Source organism: Pan troglodytes, chromosome 14 (assembly GCF_028858775.2).
Source record: "Pan troglodytes isolate AG18354 chromosome 14, NHGRI_mPanTro3-v2.0_pri, whole genome shotgun sequence".
NCBI lineage: Eukaryota > Metazoa > Chordata > Mammalia > Primates > Hominidae > Pan > Pan troglodytes.
The window spans coordinates 33,285,762-33,302,380 of record NC_072412.2 but is presented as its reverse complement, the minus strand read 5'-3'; the positions used below and the strand labels follow the sequence as shown (position 1 = coordinate 33,302,380).

Genomic DNA, 16,619 nt, shown 5'->3' with positions numbered 1-16,619 from the left:
AAATGAGTAGCTTTTCTTATTTCATCACCGCATTTTGACTCTAATCTGAGAACATAATCCTTATTTCAGTTCTAATAAAATTATATTTTTATTTCCATTCATAACAAAGCATCGCACAACAGTGTCATAATTACTATGAATTTCTTGCTTACTTTATTTCTCTTTAATTGGAAATTTCAAAGGATTTAACCTATTGTTAGTGTCTTGGTTATATCTACACACAATCAAATACATATTTAACCTCTCCTGGAACACAGCTAACAAAGGCACTTGTTTCAGAATTGGCCGGTGGGGGGAATTTTTCAATTAGTTCATTATCCCAACATTTTATAAGCAGAATCTGTGAAAATTCATGGGCCAGATTTTATCAGCTCATGTGTGTAATGAGGAAGGCACGGAAATTATTAAATTAACTGATAGATTAACATACACTTGGGTACAAAAAAATGCACCAGGGCTTTTAGGATTTAACAATAGCTCATTATTTTGACATGACACTGGGATATGATGAGGTTTCTCTTCAAATAATCTGATCAATCTTTTATTCTTTAATTCATAGTACCCCCTCCTTTCTCCTTTTTCCCTTTCTGCCTTTGTTAGATGCCCAGGCATGCCACAGTACCAGGCGTTATCAGTACCAGCTCACATTCCTTTCCTTATTTGGAAAGAGGACTAACTTTCCAGCTCATTACAGACACCGCTTCCCCTTTCCTCTCCACTTTCTTTTGCGTGCCCACCTTATCTTAAAAAATCAAATGTTTAGCCAACCAGGATTAGTTTAGGTTGTACGACCCGACCCCGGCCAATGGGGAAAGGTTACAGGGGCAGGACTTGAGTCAGGAATAAAGGCTCTCGTGCCCATTTGTTCAGGTGTGCTCTCATGGTGACTGGCCAAGGAGGAACCCCTCTGCACAGAGGTAAAATTGCTTTGCTAAGAATCCTTTGTTCGAGTGTTCAGTTTTCTTAGGATTTTGAGCATTACTCCTAACAACACCCTGTGCCTAAAAACTACTAATGGGTTAGGAAGATAACTCAATTTGTCTAATTTAGTCTCTGAATTAGGAAGTTTCTTACTTGGGCTTACTTAGCTGGAAAAAGACCAGAATCTCTCCCAAGTCACCTGGAAGGGCAGAGCTTCCATGCAGGACTGCATGTTTTTTTGGCAACTAAAATGGTGTCAGGTCTGGGCCTGTCCTTTCCCTCACAGCAACCAAGTCCTCTCTATGCATCTTCTCCATGTGCCTCTCTCTACCAAGGGCATTTTTCTAGCTATGCTGCCAGTATCAAGATACAAAATGAATACTGGCTATTTCTTGTTAAGCATATCCTGAATCCCCATCAATTTCTAAGTATTTCACACAAATTAATTTATTTGATCCTTGCAACAACTGCTGCTGAACTTTGACTTGCATGTAAATTGGTCTCATCTTGATCCAGAGTTAAACATATAACACAATTTTATCTTTGGTTTCACTAGTAACTCACTCAGCCTCTCCATTTCCAACTTCAGATTATAGAAAGCAAAGATCTGATTGCACCAGCTCATTTCTTGAGCCATGCTACACAAAGTCATCCTGTGGGTTAGCTTGCCTTCAACCCACTACAAAGCACTGCAACATTCAGCTATGAACTGCAGGCAGTTCACTTTGTTCAGAACATAGGACCAAAGCCAGCTATGCCTGTGAGTTGGGTGGAATTCCTGATAAGGAGTTGTAGGAGGGACAGGTACTATTGACATCACTAGGGTCGGGGAAGAAGCAGGATATCACATGCCTGGGAAATTGACCTATGATCTGGGAAGCCTTCTCTTGCCATTCACACGTGAATGGTGTGTGTTGGGACCTGCTCACATTTGGGCTGAGAGATGCATGAATGTGGTAACTAAGCAGCCCTCAGAGTCCGTGTCAGAGCCTGGCTATTATGTAGGTAGATCAAGGAGTTACTTACATAGTGTGGTTTGAGGGACCTCAAAAAATTCACTTCTTCCAAAATTTGTCTCCCACTGGCTGTAACTATGTCTTACATCCACCATTAAAAGAGTTCCTTTGGGTTAAAGCAGATGATAAGGAGGCTCCCTGCTTGCCTCTGTGTTCACCACTCCACCCTTCTCATTCTGCTTTGCAGTTGCATTGCAGCCTCTTAGCTCCTTCCACATGCTCCGTTCCTTTTCATTTACTCAAAATGGAGAGTGCCCCATTCTTAAAGCCCTCTGATGCTTGACTAATTTCTACTTGCTCTTCAGGTTTCAGAAGATACTAACTCCAAAATCTGGCTCCACTAGTTATGTACTCTGGCCAATCTCCCCTATCAAAGCTCTTATCTACCTACTGTGTACTTCATGTTTTATGAGTAGCCTTGACTTCAAACTCTCCTCTGAGTCAGGACAGCTGATGATTAACCTGGTTACAACTACATAATCAAACCCATCACAGTGCCTGGTACATGTTAAGTGCCAATATATATTTGTTAAAATGAATCAAAATAAAACTGTTACTTATAAGTGGAAAGTCATTAATCGTTGTTAAGCTGCAGACACAATTTACGTCGGAGATTCCCTAGGAGGGTGGTGGGGCACGGTCCATAAGTCAAATGCATTTGGGTATTACCTAGAAAAGCTAAAACCAGGGAAGATAAGACCTAGCGATGAATACTCTAGGTTTGTATACTGTGGAGAAAGAGGGCATCCCTAAAGGTGAAGGTTGCATGTCAAACAACGCTGCCCATATCTAAGTTAGTCCCAGTTCACACAAGCTTTATTCTGGACCTGGTGTGACTTTTGTAGCAAAGCCTCATTGGCCTGTTGGTTCTGTTGGTGAAAGACATTGCATAGAGGAGTCTGGATGGGGGCCACAGAACCAGAAATGAGACCTATTCTACCTGCCAAGTCTATAAAAGGGGTGAGTGAAAATTCTAAGTAAGTAGACTCCCATTTCCATATTTGAAGTAGGTGATTAAGCTCTAGAAATGGACTCCAACTACTTGGGGGTCGATTAGTTCTTATGAACCTTTTCTCTTTTTCTCTGGTGAGGAAGTGTACATTTATTAACCAAATAAAACAGAAAAGAATGTTCTTCAGAGGAAAATAGATGGTAATGACCCCAAGGAGATTCAGTTTTTCATAAGACACAGTAGATTTTGAAACACAGAGGAATGTTTGATACTTGATAGGGACTCATTTATCTTAAACTGAGTTTTACATTCATGTTTTACAGGGCTTTTCTATGAGTTACAAAGTAGTGGCTTAAACTGTTAAGGTTGGCCTGTGTTGATGATTGAGCTTCTTTTTTATTTGTTCGAACAAGAGACTAGTTTTGATTCACCCAGTCTTACAATTACATTGTGAAATCATATTTGAAGACGTATAATATAATAATCACTGTTGACAGATTTGATGCTATATGTCAGTCCTTTTTAAAATGTTTTTATTAATAATGTTCTTGAAAAATGTGAGCAGGTGAAAAGAGGAAGGGAATAGATATGGAAAAGAAACAAGACAGAGGCAAAAATGAAGGAGGGGGGAAGAAAAAGGGGGGATAAATCTCTCTGCCTTACCTCTCTCCTCTCTAGGCAAGAGGGTTTACAGTCCCATTATGATTTTCAACAGAAACTTTTACATCTCTTGGAGAGACATCTTCCACCCTGAATCGTACAAATGTAAGGTTTGAAGAGTGAAAAAAAAAAAAAAAAAGAATTTAGCTAGGATCTAAAAATATAAATTCCCCAATTTAAAGTTAGAATAGGAAAAAATGTATTTCAAGAAGAACCACCTCACTAACTGACTTTTAAAATATAGTTTTGCAATTTTTTTTACCTCAGTTTATTGATGGACTAGAGAGGAAAGATAACTATAATCTTAGAGAACAGAATTTTTAAAATCACATTTATATTTTAGGATGTTGCAGAAAACATTAGAAAAAAAACTTAGAGAGGGCCAGGCACAGTGGCTTATGCCTGTAATCCCAGCACTTTGGGAGGCTGAGGCGGGTGGATCACCTGATGTCAAGGGTTCGAGACCAGCCTCACAAACATGGTGAAACCCTGTCTCTACTAAAAATACAAAATTAGCGAGGCATGCCTGTAATCCCAGCTACTTGGTAAGTGAAGCAGGAGAATCTCTTGAACCCAGGAGGTGGAGGTTGCAGTGAGCCAAGATCATGCCATTGCACTCCAGCCTGGGCAACAACTGCAAAACTCCATCTCAAAAAAACATAAAGAAATAAAAATAAAAATAAATAAAATAAAAGCTGAGAGAAAGACAAATCAATAAAGAAAATTCTTTTAGCTAGGGAAAAAGCCTTTATGAAAAAAAGGAGTTGAAATCCAGGCACTAGGAAATATCTTTACAGGCACTGGAGGATGGTGTCCTTTGAATCTACCTTTTGGCAAGCAGGACTAAAGCACCTGAGGACTCGAATTTGTGGGGTTTTGTTCATGCTGTCTCTTGTAAAAGGTATTTAGATAAGGTGCCGTGAGTATTCCCTGAACCATGTTCACTCAGAAACAAGTAATTCAAGGGACTCATAGCCCTCCACCGTCTCTTTAGAACTAACAGGCAAGTCTCTGAATAGGAGGGAGGAAACAGACTGCCTTCAATAATGGATTCTGAGAATAGCTGAACAGCGTGGGTCTGCTGACAGCGCCCCCACTCCCTGGTAGACTGCTTCTGAAAAAGACAAGGGGAGAAAGAGTCCAAAATATAGTTCTCTAGGCCACCAAGAGATGTGGAATTGGATACGGCTCATGAAGAACTGCCTTTCACCCCAAAGTATATTACTATGCAGCCTCTATTTCACTGGAGAAAGAAATTGCATATAAAGATGGATGCTAGCCATCAGACTTCAGGTGCTAAGTCATGCTGTAACCATTGGATCACCTGGGAGGGTAAGACCTGGGGAGGAGTCTGGGCAGAGATAATGAAAGGAAAAGAATTGTTTCATTTCATCTGGAAGTTATCTTTTATCTACGTTGTCACATTTTAACTGCTTTCATGCCATTTTCCCTCTAGAAATTAAGAACATCTTTTACTGGAGTCAGACAAAGTTGGACAACTTTTCCCATTTACAGAGTACGTGACTATGGATAAATTACTTAACCTCTCAGTGACTCGGTTTAAAATGGAAATAGCAATGTTATCTGCCTCTCAGGGCTGTTATGAAGATTCAATGAGATAATGCTCATGACATGGATAACCTTGGATGTGGCTTTGTTTAAGCCCCGCAGAGACATTGGCACTACTACTGTGGTGGCTGCTGCTCTGTGTCCAAGGGCCTTTCATTTTGTGTTTAAGGATGGGGGAGAAGGAGTAGGTACAGGTGGGTGGTCAGCACCAGAAGCTTACACGTGACTAGTGTGTGTCTGTAATAAAAAGGAAAATAAGCCGTGAATTGAAGAAAGAATATTAACATTAATGTTGTCTACAAAGGCCAGAAAACCAACAGAGATTTACAACAACAACAGCAACAAGAAACCCTAGAAAATATTGATTAGGTTCTGCAAAAGTAAATAAAAATAGTGTCAGTCAGCTAGCCACTAATTCTAAGCAGTCCTATCCCCCAGCGTAGGACAGAAACGATTCTGCATGTCATTAATACATAACAGATTCATTTTGCTGTAAGTTTAATTTGATTACTTCACTAAATTCTGTTATTAATACTCAGCCTTCTGCTGCTCGTGTAGCAGGGCCCCCTGTTCACGATTTTTAGAAATAAAAGGATGTATTTGCTCAATATCCACCCAGAAGGAAGGGACATGATGTCTCCCTACAGCTAGGATGAGAACGGGCTACTGTGGAACGTGAAGTGGAGAAGGCACGGTGGGCGCTGCTCTGGGACAGAGATGCTAATGCCAATGGAGCCACTTCCCGCCAACCTAAGGTGGGGAGTGATCCCCTCACATGCATTTCACAGGTCCAGTCAGATAACAAAATCCTCTCCAAGTCCTTCCACAAACAGAATTGAATAAAAGAAATGGGTTACAAAGGTGATGAAGAGTTGAGATGGCAAAAAATAAAACTTGGAATAGCAGCATCCAGTCACCACCATGAATCTAAGGGTGGAGTGGCAAGAGGATGGGGTAGCCTTCATTCCCAGAGTCCAAGAGCAGGAAACAACACTGCAGGAGAGGGTGGCACATGGTAGGTGTTAGAACCTCAGGGAGAGGTACTACTGACCAGTGTTAGAGCCATGAGGAAGATGCAGCTGCTGCCAGATCAGCAGATGGTTCCAAAGCTGAGCAAGATGGAAAAACCTACCCTATTTTTCCCTCTTCCAGCCTTGCAGCCTTCTGCCAATGCCTCCCATTGGCCAAAACTACCCGGAAGCCAGTCTTAAGGGAGCCTAGGAAAGGTAGTTTCCTAGGATACAAGGCAAAAGCAGGGAAAGGAACAGAATGGAGCTGATGAAAGCAAACAGGCCAGCACATCATGTTTGATTGAAACACTTTGTGAAAACTGACCTGTGGTTGGATGTGAGTTAAGCTGAACACCCTTACCCAGGAAGCCCACAGAGAGTAGAAACAGCCAAGTCACACCCCAGACCCCTCAGTCTAGCCAAGTCATGCAAGTCCCCACTGGTGAAAGACAAGGAACTCTGGGTTAAGGAAACTTTTTCTCTCTGCTCACTGTTCTCTGTTGTCTCCTCTCTGAAAACAACTGTGTGTTAATTGATGGTTATCAGAGTTGAAATAGATAATAACATATTCATACAATGCAATCTAATTTGCTTAAATCAATGGTCCTTTGTTTCAGATTATCCATTCAAAGCTTTTCCTCATCATCCTTAGTAATTGAAAGTTACACCTCATGATTCTCAGAATAATTAACTTCTTAGATTTCTGACTTTACGACTAATACAGCTTTGTAATAAGAACATGTTAGATTTGTATAGATCTTTGCAGCTATGGCTCCCAGTCACGTGCATTATCCCATTTTGCTTTATACTCTGAGGGTCTGAAGTGAGGGAGAGAGAACTAGCATTTGTTGAATATTGATGATGTGCCAGGCACTGTGTCGAGAACTTTCCAAGGATTAATTCAGTTAATCATCACAACACCCCAATGAGGCTGATATTATTATTCCCATCTTACGGACGAGGCAACTCACTTGGAGGGAACTGTTCTGTTTAAGATCACACAGCCAAGTCCAGGACCCTATCAGAGTAAAAAAACTTACACCCACACACGCCCCTATCACACACACATAATCTTGTTATATATATGATATGTATGTATATTATAAATTTCATATATGTATATATTTATAAAATTTACTCCATAAATTTTGTGATTTTTACAAAAGCCTATATTTACAATTCAGTCATTTAGAAAACTTTAATATTTGAACAATTTCTTTGATGTTACATGTGCTGCTTTGGTATCAGAGATGAAAACAAAAAGGCCTCAGGATGTGACTATTGAATGGCTCTGGTTTTGTATGTACAAAGTTGAGTCCTCTTTAAGCTTCATTTACCTTCTGTGAAATGGGAATAATATATATTCAGTTGAAACACACAGCAATAATATATATAAACACATAATAAAAGTGCCTACTCCATATAAAGCTAGATGATAACAGTTGTCATTGTGCTTAGAGTATTCCATTGACAGTTACGAACTCTGTACCCATTACTGCACTAGGTGAGATTTTTCCTTGCACTTCATTCATGACATAATGCTGAAGGGTGTGCCTCTGACATGTGTTTAACGCTGCAGATGTTCTTAGTGCTCAGAAACATCCCGCTCAATGTTTCCATTTTTGTTTAGCAGAATGTAGTTCAGGAAAAAGTTCTTGTTAGGATCCCTTTCTAATGTCAGGGAGTGAGCACATTTGTAAGCATATAAACCCTGCCTAATTTAAGAGAACTCTGTTATATTTGGATAAAAACAATAATAATATTGATAATAATAGTGAAAGCACAATAACAAGTCAGTTTGCAGAATCCCAGCCCCAGCACTGCAAGGCAGAATATTGAGGAATGGCCCATCGATAATACCTCAAACACTGGCACACACTGTATTATAATCTTACTTATTGTAAGATTGATAATACAAATTTATATTCTGTGTATATAGCCAAAAGAATTGAAAGCAAGGTCTTAAAAAGAGATTTGCATGTCCATGTTCCTAACGGCGTTATTAACAACAGCCAAAAGGTGGAAACAACTCAAGTGTCCATCAACAGATGAAAGGATAAGCAAAATATGGTTTATGCCTACAGTGAAATATTAATCAGCCTTCCAAAAGGAAGGAGATTGTGGCACATGCTATAACATAGATGAGCCTTAACAACATTATGTTAAGTGAAATAAGTTGAGCACAAAATAGCAAATATTGTTTGATTTTACTTATATGAGGTACCTAGAGTAGCCAAATTCATAGAGACACAAAGCAGAATGAGGGAGTTCCTATTTAATAGGCACGGAGTTTCAGTTTTGCAAAATGAAAAATGTTCTGGAGATAGATAGTAATGATGTTTGCACAACCATGTGAATGTACTTAATGCTACTGAACTTTATATTTGAAAATGGTTAAGATAATAAATTTTACGTTATGTGTATTTTACCACAATTTAAATTTTTGAAAAAGAAGACATACACACACACACTTACATCCACACACACACACACACACACACACACGTGCAAGATAGTAAGACAAGGCATTTTACCCAGCCTGTAATCCCAGTATTTTGGGAGGCCAAGGTGGGTGGATCACCTCAGGTCAGCAGTTCGAGACCAGCCTGACCAATATGGTAAAACCCTGTCTCTAATAAAAATACAAAAATTAGCCAGGCATGCTGGTGTGCACCTGTAGTCCCAGCTACTTGGGAGCCTGAGACAGGATAATCGCTTGAACCCAGGAGGTGGAGGTTGCAGTGAGCCAAGATCATGCCACTGCACTACAGCCTGGGCAACAGAGCAATACTCCATCTCAAAAAAAAAAAAAAAAAGAAGTATTATTTTCCATAGTTACAAAATACTATGTGAACCTCTGAAGGCGTTTATAATCTGGTGATGTCAGGCACTAAATAAATAAATTGATTACAAATTATGATAACCTATGAAATATTTCATTCTATTTTCTTCCCCACCATAAATATTTGTTTTTCTAAAGTTCACATATCCTGCGAGGTCAATTTCAAATGCTACTTCCTGCCCTGTTCAGCAATCAGAGAGCTACTCCCTTCTAAGCCCAATTAATTACACGCTACACTCTCTTGAGACTTTCAGCATATTTGGCTGTATGTTATGCTCACTAGATTTGAAGCCAAAAGGTAAGGTCTACATTTTATCTCTCTGTGTCTCATGGTACCTAGCACAATATAAGTATTCAAAAATATTTTTTGGTAAAAGCTGTGATATCCTCAAAGTACAAAAATCACAGATTTCGGAATTTGGGGTGCAAAGAGGGTGAAGGACCCCCTAGGGCTAAGGATTTCCTGGGATGTCCTGGGATGCAGTATGTCCTCTGCTAAAAGGAGACATACTGGGCAAACCAAGACAAGCAGGTATCCTGGCTGTAAAATGCAGTATCCTAAAACAACATGGGTGCTTCAGTTTGTAACTCCACTATATACACCTGACAAAATACACTTCTCAAAAGCAAAATAGACATGAACACCAGAGTAAAATAACAAGAAACAATTATACGTAAGTCTTAAGCCTTCTAACCGGAACTCTATTTCTGATATAGTCACAGTTTCTGCTCTTAAACTCACAAACACTACATAAAAGAGAGTTTGATAATTTCCCTTTCAATATAATTATGAAATCAACACTTCTTTTCCCATTTTGGAGAGAAAGAAATAAATCCATAATAAAGATGCTAATTAAAAATTCCTACATCTCACATTAAAGCCATGGCAGGTATTAAGAGTACTGAATGTTCCAATTAAAACCAGGATGCATTTGCCTTACAATATCCAGTTCCACTCCCTCAGGCATCAATACAAAATTAAAACTGGATGCTGGGAGCCTGAGTGCTTTCATCTAAGAGCATGTGCAGTAAGACATCACAACGTGCTCATAACATGCTGATCTCATTTCAGCCTCCAGCAAAGGGTTGTCGAGAGATGCTAATGACCACTTTATCCTCCCCTTGGACTTACTCTATAGAAAGCTATTTGTGCCATCTCAGAGGGCCAGCATGACCACCACTCCACTGCTCTGGGACACCTAATAAGTCAGGAGAAAAAACACCAGGGACTTATTCATCATTCACTTGTTCATTCCAATGCACATTTGTTGGGCACCTAACTAAGGATGTCCATGGTTCTGCTAATGGCCATGAGTACAAAGAGGAATAAGACTATTTCCAAGGGGCGGTTTACAAACCGATGGGGAAATAAAGTACAAACCAACGGGGGAATAAGGAGTAAAAGGGGGCAATTACTTTATCAGGGAAGGTCAAGGGAAACATCATGGGAGAGGTGACGTGTGTGTTGAGTCCTGAAGAATCCAAAAGTTGCAAGTGGAGGAATGGAAAGGAAAGAGAGATGCATCCTCTAGAAAAGAGTATAGGATATTCCCTGTGTACACTTTCCTGGACCTGTTGTAACAAAGTACCTCCAGCAGGGCAGCTTGTACAACTATTCATTGTCTCACAGTTCTGGATGCTGGAAGTCTGAGATCAAGGTGTGGTCAGGGTTGGTTCATTCTCAGGGTTATGACTGAGAATCTGTCCTATGCTTCTCTCCTAGTTCTAGGAGTGTACTGGCAATCTTTGGCATTGGCTTTGTAAAAGGAAAATATCTTGGGCCCTTTCAAGCTGGGACCGACTCAGGGCAAATCTGCCTCCCATTCTATTCATGTCATCCCTTGAACTCACAGAGCTAGATGCATATTCTGATTGCCTTCTTTGAAAATACTTATCCCAAACCAGAAGAATGCAACCATCTGTCTCTCACCTATATGTGACCTGAAAGCCCCTAGTGGGGGTCCTTGCTTTGAGCTGTCTCCGCCTTTCTGGAATTTTCAGGGTTCACAGCTTTTAGACGCATCACTCCTATATCTGCCTCCGCCTCTGCATGGCATTCTTCCCATGTGCACATCTATATCCAAATTACCCCTATTTCTAAGGACATCAGTCATATCCAATTAAGGGTCCACTCTACTGCAATAAGACCTAGTCTTAATGTAACTGATTACATCTGAAATGACCCTGCTTTCAAATAAGGCCACATTCTGAAGTGCTGGGGAGTAGGACTTTAACATATGAACTTGGAGGGGGAACATAGTTCAATCCATAATACCCCGGAAAAGGAGTCAGACAAATTAGCACATGGGGGAGGGGATATTTTTAAGGTAGCAGCATATATAATTTTTTTTAAATGGTAGAAGAGAAGGGTGAAGGCAAGGCTTTGAAGCGATTCTAGAGCCATGCTCAGGGTTAAAGAAAGTTGAAATATATGCTCAGATCTTCTGGGAAACATTGATAATTGGTGATGGGATGAAAAGATTCCCAACCATAAATTAAGGGAAATGCTGCATTAAACAAACGTTAATAGGTTTCTTTATAATATAAGCTTCTCAGAAGCTGTAACATGGCAACGTGCTTTATAAACCTAGAAAGGTGAGAGTATGCAGTGCTTATAAAACTTCTGTCTCTACAGAGACTTTTTTTTCAGTTACTTCCCATTGAAAACTGATATGGACATAGTCGCTGCATGCACTTTCCACCTGACTCCTTTTATATCTCTGAGCTCCAATTCCCTTATTGGTAGAGCTGGATAATCATAGCTTTTCGTAAGTTCAGTCCCCGTGAAGTGAAGAGAATGCATATGGAAGTGATTACGAAAAGGTAAACCACTATGCACATGGGAATCCTTGGAAGCCTCTTAAGCAGCGAGTGGGAGTTTGTAAATTTATTGGAAATCAGGTAAGAAAGCAGAGTAATCATTTGGGAAAATAAAGTCCCCAGGGAAGTGGAAATCCATGTTTTCATCCAGTCAGTATCAAAAGCCTTATGGAAGCATCCCTTGCTTGGGCTATTCATGCCTTTCTCACCCATTCTCCCTATTTGTACTTCATTTACTCATTCAACTAATATTTACCAAGCCCATTATTATGTCCTAGGCTCATTGCTCAGCATTCTTCAGGATGTGCTTTTTCCAAGTAATCTCCATAAATTACTTGAATTCAATCTGTGCTCCGCTTCCTGTTATCAACTTGGCACGTATTGTCTGCATCACATGATTTGACATTTGCGTATGCATCGGCTCAAACCATTAGCTCTTTGCTTCCATTTGTATTTTATGTTCCTCCTAAATGAGACTAAATCTACCCTAAGCAATTACTAATAATACCCCATGGACCCCCAACTGCACTGTACACAATACTAAATATATAGAAGATAATAAATATGCAATGCATGAAGAAAATTTTGCGTCTTGGAGAATAGAATTTCTGTAACGTCATGCTGACTTATCCTAATGTTACACAGACATTGACAACAAAACATAGAATGTGAGGATACACAAATTACATATTTTTATGATTACCCATAATCATAATTGTTCAATAATTCCTAAGTGCTCATGTATGTAAGAAAACCACTGTGTATAAGACCAGCTTTGATTCAAAAGAGTTGAGCTTGCCTCTCACCAGCATGGAGCTATCATAGACAATAAGAAATGACAAACAAATAACATGAAATGGGAAGACAACATCTGTTTACAAAAATGATGATTCAGACATGGGGGAAATTAAGACCTGATTTATTTAAATAAATGGCTCTTACCACATTATTTGACCATTGGGCTCTTTCTGAACAATTTTTTTTTTTTTTTTTTTTTTTTTTTTTTTGAGACAGAGTCTTGCTCTTTCGCCAGGCTGGAGTGCAGTTGTGCAATCTCGGCTTACTGCAAACTCCGCCTCCCAGGTTCAAGCGATTTTCCTGCCTCAGCCTCCCTAGTAGCTGGGATTACAGGCACCTACCACCGCGCCTAGCTAATTTTTGTATTTTTAGTAGAGACAGGGTTTCATCATCTTGGCCAGGCTGGTCTCGAACTTCTGATCTCGTGATCCACCCACTTCAGCCTCCCAAAGTGCTGGGATTAAAGGCCTGACTGAACAACTTTTAAAAATTATTTAAGGAAGTTCAAAAGAAAAGTTTATTTTTGTTTGAACCCTAAATTAAGGTCATTTGCAGATTACATAATATATTGAATTGCTAAATTAAAAAATCACCAAATTTGCTGTGAAGATCTAATCAGTGCTTCTAAATCTCCAATTTTGTGCTATTTGATGTGTTTTGTTAATTTGTCAGGTGGATGCACTGCATTAAGGTTGAAAATCATTTCTTTGGGAGGAAATTTTATTTTTATCAACTTTAAAAAATGACCATAATTTGTTCAGAAAATATTTTGTCAAGAGTTTAGCTCATAAAAATACTGAATGTTAGCTTGCTGATCTAATAAGTCACTCCCCACATTATGGTTGAGGAAAGACACAATAATAAACCAAAATATGGAGCCAATAATAATTTCCTTCAAAAACCTTGCATATCTACAGATGAATCAAAGGGGAAGAAAACAACCAGACAACAAGCAAGTCCCTGGAGAGTGCCTAGCTGTCTGACAGTCCACGTTTACTCATTCAAAGATGCCCTTCACATATCCTGACCCTCTTTCCAGCACTTCCACCGCTCAATGCGGAACGTTATTCTGATTCCCTTCCAATCAAGTTTAATAGTTGTTTTCATCTCTCCAGCACTGAGAACTCCATATATCTGTTTCTTTTCAAATATGGTTTTAATTCAGGAAATACAAAAATGTACAAGAAAAAATGATAAATAGATGCCTCTTGTGAGTATAGTAGCATCAGTATAATAGAAAGAACACTGACCTCAGAATTAGAACACTCTGGTTTGAAGTCAAGACCTTCTGAGCCTTGGTTTCTTCCTCTAAGGATATTAACCTCTCAACATTTTCTAATTCATAACATTCATCTAATGACTAAGTGAATGAATCTCACAGGATCATCTCTCTCTGTCGTATTCTACTTTGTCATCCCTCTTTGCTTTTCTTATTTAATACCACTCCTTCATACTACCTCCTACCTCCTTCCTTTTGTACTCCCAATTACGCAGTGGTTTCCTTTTCTGTGACTTTTCACTTGCAGTCACTTCTCTTGGTTTCTTTATTTACTTTGTACCTCTATCTCCTTTTCTCTTTTCCCACACCAACCTTAAGCTTGGAAAAGCCTCCTGTTTTACATTTCCAAAGTCAACTTCTTCCTGTCACACAAAACCTAACAAAATTCACTCCCTCTGCCTTTTATATGCTCGCAGCAAACAATAAATGATTAAAGTGCTGATGGTAAACTCATCTGCAAAAAACATGTATTCTGAGCAATGGATTTTGGCAAAGAAAAGATAGGGAGGAACTGCAACCCACTTAGAAACAGGTGTAATTTCTCTAACCAACCGTTAACACATTTGTGCTACCATAATTATTGCTCTGGCAAATACTACATTGTCATAGAAACATTGTTTCCCAAACACTTATTTATAGATTTTATTGGTGGCATATGTTAACCATGAAGCAGTTTCCACAGTGTTGTTGTGAGCTTTGACAATGAAGAGTGATAAGGAACACGATTCAGCTTCCACAGCTGACCCACTAAGTGGAAGTCTGTAAAACAAGAAATTTTCCCAGACTTTCTATATGTCAAGGCGAGTAAAGCTGGTGATCCCCCAGATGCACTTCTTATCATAAGGTTTATTGCCCCAAGGAAGAGAAGTAAATGAACCACCTAGAGGTAAGAAATTCACAAGGGAGAAAATGAGGCTAGAACACAGGGTTCGATCTCATTTGACCAACTGTGCAAGGGAGGGAAGGATATCCTGAGTCTCAGGAAAGTAGCATCTCAATCTCCTTGGACTTGATTCTAGGAGTGAGAGCAATACAAAAAAGGAAGAAAAAAAAAAAAACAAGAAACAAAGGGAAGGAGAGAGGAGGGAAGGGGAAAGGAGGGGGATAAAGGGAAAGGAACGGAAAGGAATGGAAAGACACAACAAAAGCCCAGATAGTATAAAGGGGCAACAGAAGTAAAGGGGATCTGTTACCATTTCCTATTTCAAAACTGGCTAGCAGGCTGCCCCGGAGCTGACATGACAGGTAAGGCAGAATAAAGTGGTGGTGTGGCAGAGGGAAGGCAGGAGAGCACCTCTACATCCTTTTAGCACAAATGTGACAGGCCCACTTGCCAGGGGTTATGGGGAGGTAGCTGACAGTTGAGGTCCAAACTGTTTTGCCAAAGAGCCACTGAGGCGAGGGATAAGATGACCTCCTAGCAGAGACTTGGAGCTCACAAGCCTAGGCCGGGACTAGATAGAATTTTCCTCTAAGATTCCAAAGAACTACATGCCAAAAGAGCCAAGGTGAAGCCAACTTTGCTGTAGGCCTGCATGAGAACCATGGGGTCCCCACCATATTAAGTGGATATAGACTGTGAGGCACACAAGCCTTGGATACCTCATCAGCAGAGGCAGAGAGGACAAAAGCAATTCTCAGACATCCACTGTGCCTCAGCAAGAGGTCAATAGGTGCTTGCAGGGTAGGACAACAGGTAGATTAGTTGCTTCCCACTAATGCTATGGGAGCTGTGGAAATAAAGACCAATGAAATGCTGCTATAGCAAGGGAGTCAGCCACCATCACTTTTGTTTTGGTGACACTCAAAGTCAGGGAGAGGACTGGGAAAGCTTTGTAGGGGAAAAAAGGAAGGCTTCAGGTGTGCCTCAATTAGAGGCTGTTGGTGTGGGAAAGCTGTAGGCAGGCTAACCAGAGCCAGGCATGCTATGGCATTGATTAGGGGTGCATATATTTGGCTTTCACTGGGTTAGTCCTAAACTGGAAGTGCGTACAAAAATTAGGGAAGCTGTCAGTTGTTAATCAAGTCCTGGTTGTCTTTGGCTGATTGTAACAGTAGTTATTGTTAGGTTCTTGGATTGTCACTGAGGATAACAGTCTGGCTTCCTTCAAGTCGGACTTACATAGCAGGCTGGCTTCCTGGGCTGTTTATTGTAGATAAGGGAGTCGGTTTCCTGGGCAGGTTGCTGCAGACTGTTGGTTGAAGTTCTAATTTTTATATACAATCTGGCCAATGTCAGTTTGTATATTCAGTTTCTCAGAGCACAAAGTATCCCCTGCCACCTGGGTGGCATCTTGGAAAGCAGATTGAGAAGGAACAACTCGAGAGAAGAGGAATAGCTCTTTTGGAGAGTTCAAATTTTGAATTGATTGGATATTTATTTTTTAAAAAGACTGTGTTAGCCATCAATAGACTGTGAGGTACACAAGCCATGGATGCCTCATCAGCAGAGGCAGAGAGGACAAACAGAAAGAGACTGTTGCCTGAAAGTGAGGAATTTACCACTAATGATCAATTTAGTTTTTGTTGTTTGTTTTTCTGCTAGCAACAGAACTAGAGAATCCAAAGCAAGATGAAATTGGGTTAGGAATATAAAGATTTACATTTTTTGCACACACCATCTGTGATGTGCAAACTTTGACCCTGTTTTATTACACATAGTTTACAAATGAGGAATCTGACACTAATAAGTGTTCAAAATAACAATCATTAAAACCATATATTTCAAGGTGCCACTTTCTGGGATACCCAG

General features: G+C 39.9%; 1 long non-coding RNA gene across 2 annotated transcripts in view; it reads left to right on the top strand.

The window, feature by feature from the left end:
* Positions 1–806: 806 nt before the first annotated feature.
* The window catches only part of LOC107967882 (uncharacterized), a 28,429-nt gene continuing 12,616 nt past the window's right edge, over positions 807–16,619 (top strand). For both annotated transcript variants that reach the window (XR_010150430.1, XR_010150431.1), the window contains exon 1: positions 807–917. This is a non-coding gene — a long non-coding RNA (uncharacterized LOC107967882). The remainder of the gene's footprint in view (positions 918–16,619) is intronic.